At 52.1% G+C, this 13508-nt stretch overlaps 1 long non-coding RNA gene across 1 annotated transcript; it reads right to left on the reverse strand.

Annotated features, from left to right (window-relative positions):
• Positions 1–5125: 5125 nt before the first annotated feature.
• Positions 5126–12837, reverse strand: LOC138685635 (uncharacterized). Its single transcript, XR_011324959.1, has 2 exons — positions 8771–12837; positions 5126–5874 (listed from the first exon to the last, which is right to left on the reverse strand). It is a non-coding gene; the product is annotated as an uncharacterized lncRNA (long non-coding RNA).
• Between the last annotated feature and the right edge of the window lie 671 nt (positions 12838–13508).

Below are 13508 nucleotides of genomic sequence, written 5' to 3' on the forward strand. Positions count from 1 at the left end.
TGTCTTCAGTATTCTCCTCCTCTCTTCCCGTCCCAGCAAACCACATTTATTTTACCCTCCACTCGACTCTTCCGGGGATCGATGGGTCGTCAAGATGATGAGTTAGTGCCTGTAGTGACAGTGGCACTTTCCATTACTGCTGATATACCTGGGGGACACATGTCTCCCAAAGACTCATCAAGGCTGGGAAATTCAACGGAGAGGCTAAAACTGTCATTTGCAATGAAGCCACCCCAAAGGCCCAGTCCTGCAGTGCAGGCAGGACCTTCCGAGACCTGCAAAGACCCCCCCTGGACCCCCAAAGAGCTCCAGAGACCCCAGCATGGGTGCTGTGAACATGGGCAGGGTGCAGGCTTGCACCTAGCCTACTGCTGCTTTGGGGGGTTTTCCCTCTCCCTTTTCACCGACTGATTGTCTCATGGAGAAGAACCATTTGGATAAACACTTCTAGCTGGGGAATGATTTCTTTTCCTGCATCTCTTTCATAACTAGCAGGCACGGGGGTTTTTTTGAGGTTGCGTTATTATGACATTTTAATTGGCTCAGGACTACGCAAGTCTCAAAGCCAATTTGGCCCCGGCGTTTTCAGGCAGAACTGTTTTCTGTCTCCATTTTGATAGATCCTTTACGCTGGCCAAAATGGCCTCGCGTGAAATAAAACAAAACCTCCTCTTATTTTACAGCTCATGGGCGATCCGGTTCCTTCCCTTCCTGCTTTCATTTTCAGCTTGAAACACGAACCGTACCTGTTCCCCCCCTGCATCGCCGAGCTGCCCGCCCGGGGATGGCTGCAGGGTGAAGCGGCAGCTGGGCTGCCTGTTCCCACTCGCCTTTGTTTCGCTACCGTGCGGGAGCCGGGTCTGAGCCAGCGCGCCGAGTAATTGCAGGATTTTCAGGCGGAGAGGAGGCTGCGAGTCGTGAACCGCTAATGAGCGGGTTGTAGCTGGAAGGGCTGGCGAGGGCCGGCGGGGGACGGCGAGGGACGCTTGGGGCCGGCGGGGCGACAGCCGGCCGCGTGTGTCGTGGCGAGGGCACTGGCTGCTCCGCTCCGGCAAAGCCGGAGGACGTGTCAGAAATGTGCCACACGTCGCGACGGCAGCGGCAGCCGGCAGCGAGACAAACGCCCGGCGGCTGCAAAGCCCGTGCGGAGCATCCCCATGCGCGGCAGCGCTAATCTTTAATTTGTCACACCTGCACAGCTCCCCGGCCTCCTTCCTCCCTGCCTTTTTTTTTCTTTTTCCCAGGCGCTGGCTTTGATGCTGCCTGACATCCCGATGCTCCAACACCCTCCCGCTTCCCCCAGGCTGCCCTTCCCTCCCACGCTCCCTGTCCGGGGACCCCACTGCCCCCCCAGGAGCCGCCCCATCACCCTGTGCCTCCCTCCCACCCTCTCCTCTCGGGATTTCCCTTCGGAGCAAATCTGCTAATTGCTAGGTGTTATCAGCAGCGCCCAGGAGGGGCTCCAGCAAAGCCAGAGGAGACTCCCTGAATGCGGGGTACGCTGCTCGCCCTCCTCCCCGTCGAGAGCGGGGACTGCTCCCGGCCCCCAACGCGCTGCTTGGCTCATTAGGGTCGCCGCCGGAGGGGTTTTAATTAGCGATGGCCAAAACGCGTGGCTCAAACCACCGCAATGGCCCACACAGGGTTCTAATCCAGCGACGCAGCACAGGCGGGCACCAGCCCTGGGACGCGCATCATTTATCTGCTCCCCTGCTCGGCGCCTTGCTCGCTTGCAATAGCGAGGTTGCGGCAGCTCGCCAAGCATCGGAGGCGAAAGGGGCAGAGCTGCCAGCTAATACCATGCTGCTACCGATACAGAGCCCGTCTGCCCCGGTCTTCCTCGGACTGGAAATCTTTTTTGGTCAAAAAAACCTCCGGTTTGTGCCACGTCTCAAAGTCTTCGGGGTTTTGGCCCGTTCTGAGCTAAGCTGCTGGGAGGCTCCAGGAGAGGAAAGGTGCAGGATTGGGTGTCAGGCAGCTGAGATGGGTGTCAGCCCTGCAGCTGGAGAGACGGGTAAGCCCTGCCCTGGGCTTGGGTGTGACATCCATGTCGATGTCTGTAACGTATCACCCTAGGATCTCATGTCAACAACTTTTCTAGCATTTCTTTCTTTTTTTTTTTTAACCAACCTGCCAGGTGTTGCTGCAGTTCATGACCCGAGACCCTTTTTTTTTTTTTTCCGTTCTGACTTTACACTTTCAATATGATTTATAAAACTTGCTTATGATAAGGCTCATTCAGCAGCTGGATAATGGTTGTCAGGAGTTCAGAGACACTGTGGCATGTTTAGCACAGAAGCATATGTGTATCTGGGTCCCAAAGCTCTGTGGTTTTTAGGTAGTTTCTGTTAAGGGTACGATGTGCAAAGGTACCTACGGCGTGCCAACAAGGGCATTTCTTGCAAGGGACATGAGGGTTGCAAGACGGGGCAGGGGACAACACATGGCCTCAGCAGTGAATTCACAGCTGTAAATCCAGATTAGGAGAAGAGTTCAAGGTCTTGGAAAGGCTGCGTTAATCCCTTCCTAACCTTGGCCTTAAATACTTGAACGACCAGCTCTCTCCCCGCCGTGTCCCCGTTTGGGAGCCGCGACCTGCCTGCTGGGCGCTGAGCGGGGCCGAGAGAGGGACACGGGCTGCAGCTGCCCACGGGACCGGACGAAGAAGGTCCCCAACCCCTGGACACGTCTTTTGGTCCCGGCGTTACCTTCACACCCAGAGCATGGGTTCTCAGGGCACGGTGTTTGCAAAGCGTGGGTGGGCAGCCCCTCCTGGGCAGGAGGGAAGGTCCTTCAGTGGCAGCTGGGCTTCTTCCTCTCCATCAGCCTCCTCCCTGGCAGGACTTGCCGTTCCTTTCTTCCTGGCATCTCCTCAACCACCCCTGCTCTTTTGGGGATGTTTTAAATTTTTTTTTTTTTTAATTTTTTTTTTAGAGCAGGAAGAAGTGATGCTTTTGTGGCTAGCAGCTCTTGGGTTTGCCCTTCCTTCCGCCGAGGCTCGCTCCACATAAGCTGGCGCTAAGTCTGTGGGCTAATTGGCTTTATTTATCGTCTCTTTTAAGGCTTTGCATCGTGCAGGGGGTTATTTGCAGTTGCCGCTGCTTTGCTTATTTGTTTGGGGCAGGGGTTTTGTTTTTCTTTTTGCCTTTCTCTCAAGGGCCTCTGTAATTGTCACCTCAGGCACCAATTACGGCTCAGCGGTGCTTTTGGGCACTGTCCGAGTTTGGGAATTGCACAACCCTGGGGCAGGGGAGGCTGGGCACTCAGGCGGCCCCAGGGATGCCATGGGGCGATGCTGCGGGGAGGGGGCCGGGGGCACAGCAGGGATGAGCTCTGGGGTTTCATAACCGGAGCTGTTGGGAGGTTTGGTGTCGTAAAGGTCTCCTCGCTGAAGCTGAGCTGCATAAACTGTTGGCTAATCTGTGTTAGAGGCTTTTCCTCCCTGGCAGGAGAGCTGCTGGATGCCAGCCACATGAGTGTTTCCTACTTGCAAACCTCTATTTTTCTTCCCAAATTCAGCCGCTCAAAATTCTGCCAGTTTTGCAAACAAATAATTGGGGAGTTTTTTGCATGGTTTATTACTAGCAAAATCCTCTTGCCTTTTTTTTTTTTCCCAATTGCCAAAAACTGCAAAGAATGTTTCATTTCTCCTGAAACAAGCAGAAAATATCCATTTTGGGTTTGGGGTGGGGTTTTTTGCTTGTTTCCCCCAAAATGGGGGATTTCCATGGCAGCTGTCCCATGACTCACATTCTGTCCAGGGGACAGAGCCTGCAATGGAGTTACCTTCCCAGAATTTGTCTGAGAATCAGTGCCCCAACTCCATTACACTCCCGCAGAAGTATCACTGGAGACCTTCTCAAAGCATCACTCGGCAGAAAGTAAGAAATGTGCTCACGTCAGCTGTCTTCCCTTTCATCCTCCGCCACAGCATCTCTTTAGAAAATCAGGGTAATTAACGTAGCTCTGTCTTGTCCTGCCTAATACCCTGCATTGTGCTTGCCACGTGCTAAGAGCCTTCTGCATCGTTTCTGGCTAGTGTAGAAGGAGGGGAAAGAGGGAGACAAGAAAGACCAAAAGCAGAGTGATGCTGTGCAAAAGACCTGAAGCTGCATCCTGGCTCCCCACCACAGCCCCACAGAGAAGCACAACCCCATGCATATGGGGGCCGGCTGCAGGGCTGCTCGGGGCCCATCTGCCTTGGAAGCCAAGTCCCAGGAGTCAAGCGGTGGGATTAAGAAGTCAGCCAGACATTCTGTCCACTGGGTAAGATTAGTCCCTGCTAAAGCGTTTCTTAATCCTAGGTGCAATTGAGATAATCTAAGCACAGATTAACCAGGTCCAGCTGGAGTTAAGCTCCCCGCTCCCCATTTATTTTTGGCAGGGAGAGACTACTACTGCTCCAGTGCTTCATCAGACATTCGCACGCTGGACCCTGCTCAGGAGAATGGGATACAGAAGCTTATGTAGTAGATTTGCCTTGTGACAGGGTCCCAAATCCTATGGTTTTATCACAAATTTTGTGATATAGGGTAGCATTTTGTTCCCGGAGCCCTGTGTCTCAGATGTCTCTGATTGCATAATAAACCATCTTTTCACTTCCAGAAAAAAAAATATATTTTTGGCCCTCAAAATGCAAAGAAAACAATGCCAATGGAAAATTGTTTTCAAGAAAGCCCTTCCCTAGGGCTTTTCTATGGGGTAAATCAGTGACTAGCTCAGAGAATGATCCCCATCAGCCTTCCACGCAGCAATATTTGAAAAGCTACAGGGTCTGGGGAGAAAAAATACGACTTCATTTCACGAGTCTCCTTTTTACTTTCTCAGCTGAAGGCTCACGTGTGGCTGGGGCTGGACACAGGAGCCGAAGGCCGTTCCCCTTTCAGGAACTCCCTGCTGCAGCATCTGGATTTCTTTAAGTAAAACTATCAGTGAAGGCCCGTTGGGTTTGTAAAGCTTTGAGAATGTTCCTATTCTTCTTAGATATTACAAAAGCTTGTTTTTCAAAATAAAATAAACTCTTTGCCAAAATTTCATAGTCTGCCTTTACGTAAGAAAGGAAAGGAAGAGCATAGGGAATGTTAAAAGTTTAAACTGGTATTCCCAGACCCTTAAAACAGCTCTGTTTCTTTTTTTTTTTTTTGAGAAGAAACATCTAATTTTCAGTCTCTCGGACATTTCTGGATCATTTTAAGGTAGCAAGAGCACCGTGGCAATGACTCTTATTACTGCATTTTGATCCATCCCTTTGTCATCTCCACTATAAGCCGCTTTGCCTTTTGGCTGAAATACAACTTTCTCGCAGGCACACGTACGCACACATGTATCTGTGTCTCTGCATGGAAATCATATACTGTGAGAAAAAGCTGGGTGCGGGGTTCTCTTGGAGCTGGCGGCTCTGACGTGCTGCGTTGGGGGTCGGAGAGAGTTGCTGGCACCCCAGGCAGCCAAAGGGACCATGGCGGGGGGTGGCACTGGGTGCTGGGAGCATTCCTTGGATGCTGCGGGATGGTTCTTCCAGCCTCGCTGCATACAGGGTTGCTCTGCAAGAAGCCATCGGCTCCGAGAGGGGGCTCCCCAGGGAGATAGAGGGAAGCTCGGTCCTCTCTTCGAAGGAGGACCCTGCCCTGGGAGGGCAGCGGTAGGCAGGAGTGGGTGCTGGCTGTCCCCCGGGGGGTACCCACGCACCTCACGTCTAACCCGACAGGAGCCTCGTCCTGCCCCGCTGCCGTGGTTTCCTGCTGCTGGCAGCTTTCCAGGCTTGTTTTGTTGCTTCGGTCTTAATTTCTAGCGGCAGCAGGCCGGTTGGGTGAGTGGATGCCTCACTGTTAAACAAGGAGACGTGTCTCCGCGCTGCATCCCGGAAACTTCTGCCTAGGTTTTAAAAATAGGGACAGGTTAAAGAGATGGATTTATTTTTCCCTACAAAGGCCACCACACCACTAGACTGCAAGATGATTGATCAAATGACCTTTTTTCCCATTTACTGCCCTTCCCAGCAACCCATCGTATCCATGCGCTGCAAACGCCTCCGATGGGTTCAAACAGCCGTGCGACACACGCGGTGCAAACGCTGCACACCTCAAATTCCTTTAACCAGCCCTCTTAAGCGAAGGACTGGAATTAGACACACGCTGCCGCCACAGGTTTTTTTTGCGGCCGTGGGAGCCTCTTGCGTGCCAGCAACCCTCCTCAGCATCCTCAACACGGAGCCGCCGGTCCCACGGTGGCTACGGGGAAGAAGCAGGACTGCTGCCGCCCCGTCCTCCTCCCACCATCCTGCTTCCTTTGGGTGCATGTTTCCCTTCTCCGGTCTCCAGTGGGATGAAGCAGAAGGAGTCCGATCCAGGGCAAAAAAACCCATGAGTTTCCCAGGCGATGCCTTTCCCCTCTTGGGGAGTGCAGCACCGTGGAGCGTGGTTATTAACCAGGCAGTCCTGAAGGACACTTTAAAATAAATTAAGAGGACTGTTCCGCTCCTGCAGCTGATTACAGGCATGCCTGGTTTTTTGGTTTTTTTTTTCCAGAGAGTGGAAAAGAACGCTTGGAAAAAATTCTCTAATTTTCCCTTTTTGCCAGATCAGGCCTCTGTGTAATAACAAAACCCCGGTGCTCGCCGCTCGCTGCTCTCTCTGGGACACCCAGGCTAAGCGAAAGTGCGTAAATCTGCGGGCGGCCTGGGGCCAGAGCGCAGCTGTCCTGACATGCTATCCGGCCCCCGCCTCCCCGCTACGGCTTTAGCATCTGAAACGCAGAAGACATGCAGATCTGGAGGTAAGCCCTGGTGGGAAGGAGAGCAGTGCCGAGTCCTGCAGGTCACCAGTTAAGCATTTCAGCCCAGAGTAGATCTCTCATAAGCCACTTTTTGGAGATAAGCTTATCTAGACCCGACAGCTGAATTTAACCCTGAACTTTTGATCTTGATTTTCAGCCTCGGCAAGCCTATACGTTTCCTTGAAATTATACACACTAGATTTCAGCTCCCCCGCTGCAACGGCTCCACCGCTCCCTTAAAAGGGACCTGCACGGCTGTGCATGACAGCATCATCCAGTAATGCCCTTGGTTTCACAGCCAGCCCCGCAAGTTAGACAGGCCCCCGGCCAGGGAAATCCTTCGATTAATGACAGTGGGGCTCCAGCGGGAGAGGAGCCAGGATTTTACACTTCCAGTGATAACGCATTTGAAGGTAATATTGCACAGGAGTGGATTATAACCCCGGCACTTTGCTATGCGGGCTTTTGGAAATTTGTTTTCAGCGCATAGAAGCAGCTAGAAATGCTCTTTCTCGCTGCATGAAAAATGCACTTGGTAATAGTCTTTCTATTGCTGGACAAGCCGGCTGCGTTGGGGCTATCAGCGCCGTGACAGACTAGCCAGGAGGGGGTTTGCTAATCAGTTTTCCTAGCATCAAATCAGCATCTGCTATATATGATGAAGGAAATTGAGGAATCTCAATGTTTTTGCAATATTGCTTAGTTGGCCATGAAATATGGGTGGTTCTGAGAGGAACGGCTTATTTCTCCTTCACAAAGATAAAGCAACTTTGGCTAACGATGAAGCATCGCTGAACGATGAAGCCAGCTAATAGTGGCGCTCTGATGAGGGCAGATACACAGCAGCATCCCGGCAGAAGGGGAGGGAGGCGTAAACAGCTTTGCAAATAAGACATTATTAATATGGTTGAACTACAGAGGGCAGAAGGGATTTCTTTTCTCCTCTTTCACTCCGAAAGCAATATTCAGAAAATGTCTAGGTTCCCACGTTTAGCCAAGAAATTAAATTCTTAGAAAATTAACTGGATGTCTTCTAGCTTGATTTTTGTTTGCTAGCACACAAGACCGGTCTTCCTGGGCAAGGCAGTTGTCTGGAATCAAGCTGAGGAAACCACTTTCCTGGCCAAGGGGTAGATAAACAGTATTTAAACGGAGCCAAAGTCCCACTTTGGGAAATTATTTGGGGCTCTACTTGCCCACGTCACTCCTGACACTAGGGTCTGAGCTCTGCAAGCTCTCTATTGCTTCTGAAAATGTACCTTCTTCATGTGCCTAAAGAGGTCTTTAGCACTCCCCTGTTTAAATCTACGACATTTGCCACAGCAACAAAAAAACTCCCGGGGTCAGTGTGAAAAGTGGCATGACTTTGCGGAGTTCATGGAGACCAAGAAGCTCGCAGCAGCTGAGGGCCAGGCCCTTCACCCTCGATCCAGGGCAGACATTCGCACCGCCACGCATCCCCCAGCCCACCTCCGCAAGGGGAGCACCCAGCTCACACGTGGCTTTTCCTGGCCAAAGTGCTTTTTCAGTTTCTGCTTTAGCAAGACAGCTGTGGTAGCAAAGAGGGAGGAATTTGCTTCCTTCCTCCCCTCCCTCCCCAGCGCTAGCATTTTTCCTAAGGGTAAAAAAAAAAATAATCCCAGAGCCCGCCGCGTGCTTCCCCTCCCTCTCCATCCAGCCGCGGACTGGGAGAGCCACCGCTGTGTGATGGTGGGGCTGGATGCAGGGAGAGCGTTCCCGCAGCCAGCGTGGCAGAGCTCGGCACTTGGATGGCTCAGAGGACAGCCTGGTTTTTGGGGCCCTTGTGAGATTTTTAGGCCAACCGCAGGCTGGTCAGTTGAGATCCGTGCCGAAAAGTGCAAACCTGTTCCTGGGACCAAAGCGGATAAGCCCTTTTTATGTAACAGCCCTGTGATATAAGCGGCAGCCAGGAATTTATGCTGTCTTTGAAGTAAATTGCATCCCGGTGCACTATAGCATGAAAGTTAAGATTTACCATTGCCGGGACACTGAAGACCCCGGTGGAAGCAAGGGAATAAATAGCGCGGTGCTCTTCTCGCTGCCTTCTGCTGCGCGACTCGGCTTCGCAGACCTTCCTCCCCTCTCCACCCCTGCTTCCACTTGCATTGTGTCGGGGAAGCAAATAGGTCACATCTGCATCCGGCCAGAGAGGAACAAATGTGCTGGCGAGGCAGCAAGGAGCTTTCTGAGGGGGGATACCTCAAAGTAAAATGAAAGGCTGGCCATCAAAGGTGGAAAACAGACCAGCGGATGAAAGGCATTCTTTGCTTAGCTTTGGTAAGGCTACTAGGTATTAATAAAATTAAAAAAAAAGCACAAGAAAACTGGGACATCCAGAGCTTCACGTTTTTTCCCCCTCCCCTTTCCCTTTGCTCATCCTCTGTCATCAGCAGAGGGGAGGGATCGGCGTCCCCCCATGCTGCGGCAAGCACTGTTTATCTTCACTCCTCAGGATGCTGCCATTAGCAGGGCTTCAGTGTGCCGTGATGCTTCATCATTAGCTGGAGGTGCTTGATCTGGCTGGAGAATAAATGAGCCGTTCCCCCCAAAGAAACCCTCGTGTTTCATGGCCAGCTGAGCAAATATTTTGAAATATTCCAGCTCTGCGATTTCAGCGGTCAGATAAAACAAAGGGGGATCTGATACAAAAGGGCTGAATTCTTCCGTTCGCTCTCCGGCAACCCCACCAAAGTCGGTAGTGGTAACAGGGAACCGAGTCCAGCACAGCAGGAAAGCACATGCATAAGTCCCATGGAAAATCCCTGCGGTCTTTACAGTTAATCATGTCCAGTTAATCATGTCCAGAGGTGGACGAGCGCTCAACTGATGCGCTGAATCATGACATACAGGCAATTACCCTAAATCAGAGCAGTATCTTCCAGTCCCAAAAGGCTCCATTATGCTTCACCAACTCCTGAAGGGAAGGCAAAAACCCCAAGCGGCAGCACTGCGGTGTAGGGAGGATGAAACGGCCAGGTGTTCCTCTGCCGCCTCCCCAGCACTTTTCTAACCTCGTGAAAAGTTCTGGCAGCTCTTTAAATCCAGGCTGTTGAGATTTACAGCTCCAGACCCTCCGGGCAGCTTGCTGAGTTTACTCTGGGTTTCTCCCAGCCGGCTGCTTCAAGCCCCACAGTCAAGGTTTCACAGGGGGTGAGACTTATGGGACGGGCAATGTTTGGCCTCCTTCTTCTCTCTGACTGCAAATACGTGTCTTCCCCTCTTCTGAGCATCCTGGCCCCCTTCTCAGGCACTCTGCTGCAGCAAAGACCTCTTGCCACCCTTTCATTGCCTGGGCCCAGCATGGCAGAGGGATGCTCTCCCATGCACACTGACGGAGATCCAGAAGGAGTTGCTGCCTGCTGGGAATAGCCCTACCCTTGCCCTGTGCCACCGCCAGCAAGCTCGGGCAGCCACCGAGAGTTTGGCTCCCAGGGCATCCCAGCTTCTCCTCGCTCTGCATCAGCGAGGAAAGGGCCCCTGAGGAAGGATGCTCGTTAGCTGCAGCATCTCTTCTGCTGGCCAGGCTCCCACGGCTGCGCAGCCGAGACCTTGGAAAGCTGGGTTCTCCCGCCCAGGGACAGCAGTTCTTCGATCGCCTCCAGGCATTCAGCTCAGCAGGATCCCTCGCCGCACCACTCTGCGACGGGAAGCATTTTCCAGCCCACCGCTTGCTAGGAAAAGAGAAATACCCCAAAAGGAGAGGGTTTGTGGGGAGGGGATGTGATGCTGGGATGGGTGGATTGATGTCTGGGCAAAGGAAAAGGAGAGTCCTTCCAGCGCAGGCTACTATGTCTCTAAAACAGGCACTCCTATCCCAGGAACAGTTTTGGCATCCATTTATAGGATTACAACATTATCACACATTAAGACACAAGCTAAGCCCTATTTTTCATGTGCGCACAGGGGAAAAGGCAAGGCAGGAGGAGGGCCTGTGTATTCTTGTTTAGGAGCCAAAGACTAATGTGCCCAGCAAAGCAAAATTAACCCAAATACCATGATTATGCAGAAAAAAAAAATCTGCCGGAGAATGTCATTTCACCAGCGATATCCTGCAGTTTTCCGCTGGCGAGAGTTCGAGAGGTGGCATAGTAACAGAGTACAGCAGGGCAGGCATTTGACTGGAAGCATTAAATACCTCAGAAAGGTGAATGGCCAAGGTCTTCCTGATAATTAAAATGTGTGCAGTCTTCATAGACCGAGGAAGGGACAGAGCTATTGTTTAAACAGGTAATTAGAGCTGTATTTTAAGCAAACCCGAGGCAGTAACGAGCTCTTTCAGAAAGGGGAGAGCAGCTCTCCTGCTCTTGGTTCCAGGATGAAAAACTATTGCCCCCCCCCCCCCTCCACCTGCTGCCAGGGGATGGCCACAGTACTCCCAGCCTTACTCCCCGGCGACTGCGTCTGGTAGGAAAAAAAAAAAATCCTATTTGATTTCACATTTTTCACTCCCTGTCTCCTTCCTTCTGCGTTCAGGTTCAAGAGAATTGGCTGAGCCACTTTTTTTTTATTAGAGCGGCAGCAGGAAAAAAAAAAAAAAAATGGGACCCAGTCAAGCCCCAAGGGAAGGGAGGAAATAGCATGAGCCAGCGCTCGTTCTCTCACACATACACACACACACACAGACGCTCTCCCCATCCACACAGGAACAGAGAAAAGGCAGCGATCTGGTGGAGCTGGCGTAGAGGCAAAATCAGCCACCCCACAACCCAACCCCAAGAGAGCATAAAGTCTCCTCGCCAGTCAAACCCATGCGGAGGAGCCCCGGGGATGTGCCATAATCTCTTTTTGGACAGCCAGGGATGCCCATCCTTCTGCTGGGGGATCCACACTGGAGCTAGACTGGGAGAGTCCCAAACCCTCCTCGGTGCTGAGGATGGGGCCAGGGAGCCGTGCTTTCCCCCGCTCTGCCTCCTGCAAAGGACTAATCCCTTCCCCACCTCCCTTTCGCTGCTGGCTCCTGATCAGGTTTCCACATTAGCTGGGGCGGAGGGAGACTTCTAATTAACCCCCCTCGTACACAAAACCAGAGCAAACAATCAGACCCGCGGGAAGGCAAGAAGGCGCCTTTGCACCATCAACACAATCTTCCATGAAAAATATATAAGGGCTAGACATCGGCGATGAGGAAACAGGAGAGTACAAAGAACTGTGCTCGGCTGCCCAGCTTTGCAGCCCACATTATCTGGGTTGCTCTGACAGGTGAAAAAAAAAAAAAAAAAGCCTAAAACAAAACATTTCAAACTGCAAAGGGCTTTGGGAGCAGCCTGAAAACCAGGCTTGTGGGGAGCAGTGGGGTGAGGGCACGCTGTTCTGACATAGTGCACGGTGAGGCAAAAGCCCCTGGAAAGCAAAGGGCAGGTCACTTCTGGGAACAGCCCACGGTTGTGTGCTGGCCACAGCGATAGTCTTAGGCTCTGGTTTGTTTGCAGCCTGGTTTCAGAAACCAGGACCAAAGTTTTGTATGGAAAACTCAGGATGAATTTTTGCTCTCTATTTTGCTCCGGGGTATTGCTCCAGAGGAGAAGACCGATGCAAGTGAGCGCGGAAGGGCCAGCCTGTTTTGAACCTGGCATCTCACCCCTTTAGGAGTAGAGCTGGAAGACAAGGCACAACACAAGGAAGAAGGACATCCTTACCCCTTCAACAAGTCACCACACTCAGAGTCAGCTCTCTGACAGTCAAGGAGGGTTTTGGCTGGTTCCCTGAAGTAGATCTGCTTGCTTACATTTTTTCTTAAATGCCAGGTTAACTTACAATAATGACAATACCTGCAACACACAGAAATCTTCTTTCTCCTGTCCGCTAGAAAAGGTGGGAAAGAAGATTAGCGAGAGTACCTTACTGCTGGGTTTGACTGCCCACAGAGTGCTGCATGAGCAGAAATCATTTCTATTTCTTCTGAGTCTCAGGATATCGGGAGGTTTTGTTGCAGCTCCAGCTCCCGGACTCCTGTGATAATGTGAAACTGTCACTGCTCCCTTGTATTCTCTAGCCCTACTTCCTGCAAGAAAGCTGTTAAAATGTTAATGGTGGGGAGAAAGCAGGGGGGAAAATTCATCTGTATGGCCTTTCAAGAGCAATTAAGGTCAGATTTCTTGTCCTCCATGGCTGGAGGTGCCCAGCACTGCTCCCTGACCAGGGCTGTTGGTCTGGCTGCTTCCACGGCAAGAAGCAGGAGAGTTTGCGAGGTTAGGCCAGGTCTGGAGGAAACTCACCCTCCCGACTTCTTGATTAAAACATCCCTTCAGGAGCTGGCTCGTAGCTGGCAGTGTGTCAGAAGATGTGAGTGTCTGCAGCGGCTGCCAGGGGGGTCTCGCCCCCAGCCCGCGGGAGCCGGGGGCTGAGCGCCTGGTCGGAGCGGAGATGAGTTTCTCATGGGGCCGGGTCGCACCGTTGGAGCATCTCGCAGCTCTGCCCCGGCACGGCCGGACAAACCTTGGGCTTCTCCCAGGAGAGGGGACAGCCTCGGCAGCACAGAGCAAAACAGCTCCGTCCCCTGACCTCCACCATGGGCTGACTTTTAAACAGCTCAGAGCACAGACGCCCTGGTGACTCATACTGTGAAACCAGGGTTTTAAATTTTTTTTTCTTGTTTTTTTTTTTAAGTAGGAGCACTGCTCCATCAGTCAATTACTTGAACAGCCGCTCTAATTTGGCACCCAATTGTTTCCCCAGCTGCCGCTGCGTATGATCTCTGCTGTGGGCGGCAGGAG

Source organism: Haliaeetus albicilla, chromosome 6 (assembly GCF_947461875.1).
Source record: "Haliaeetus albicilla chromosome 6, bHalAlb1.1, whole genome shotgun sequence".
Classification (NCBI taxonomy): domain Eukaryota; kingdom Metazoa; phylum Chordata; class Aves; order Accipitriformes; family Accipitridae; genus Haliaeetus; species Haliaeetus albicilla.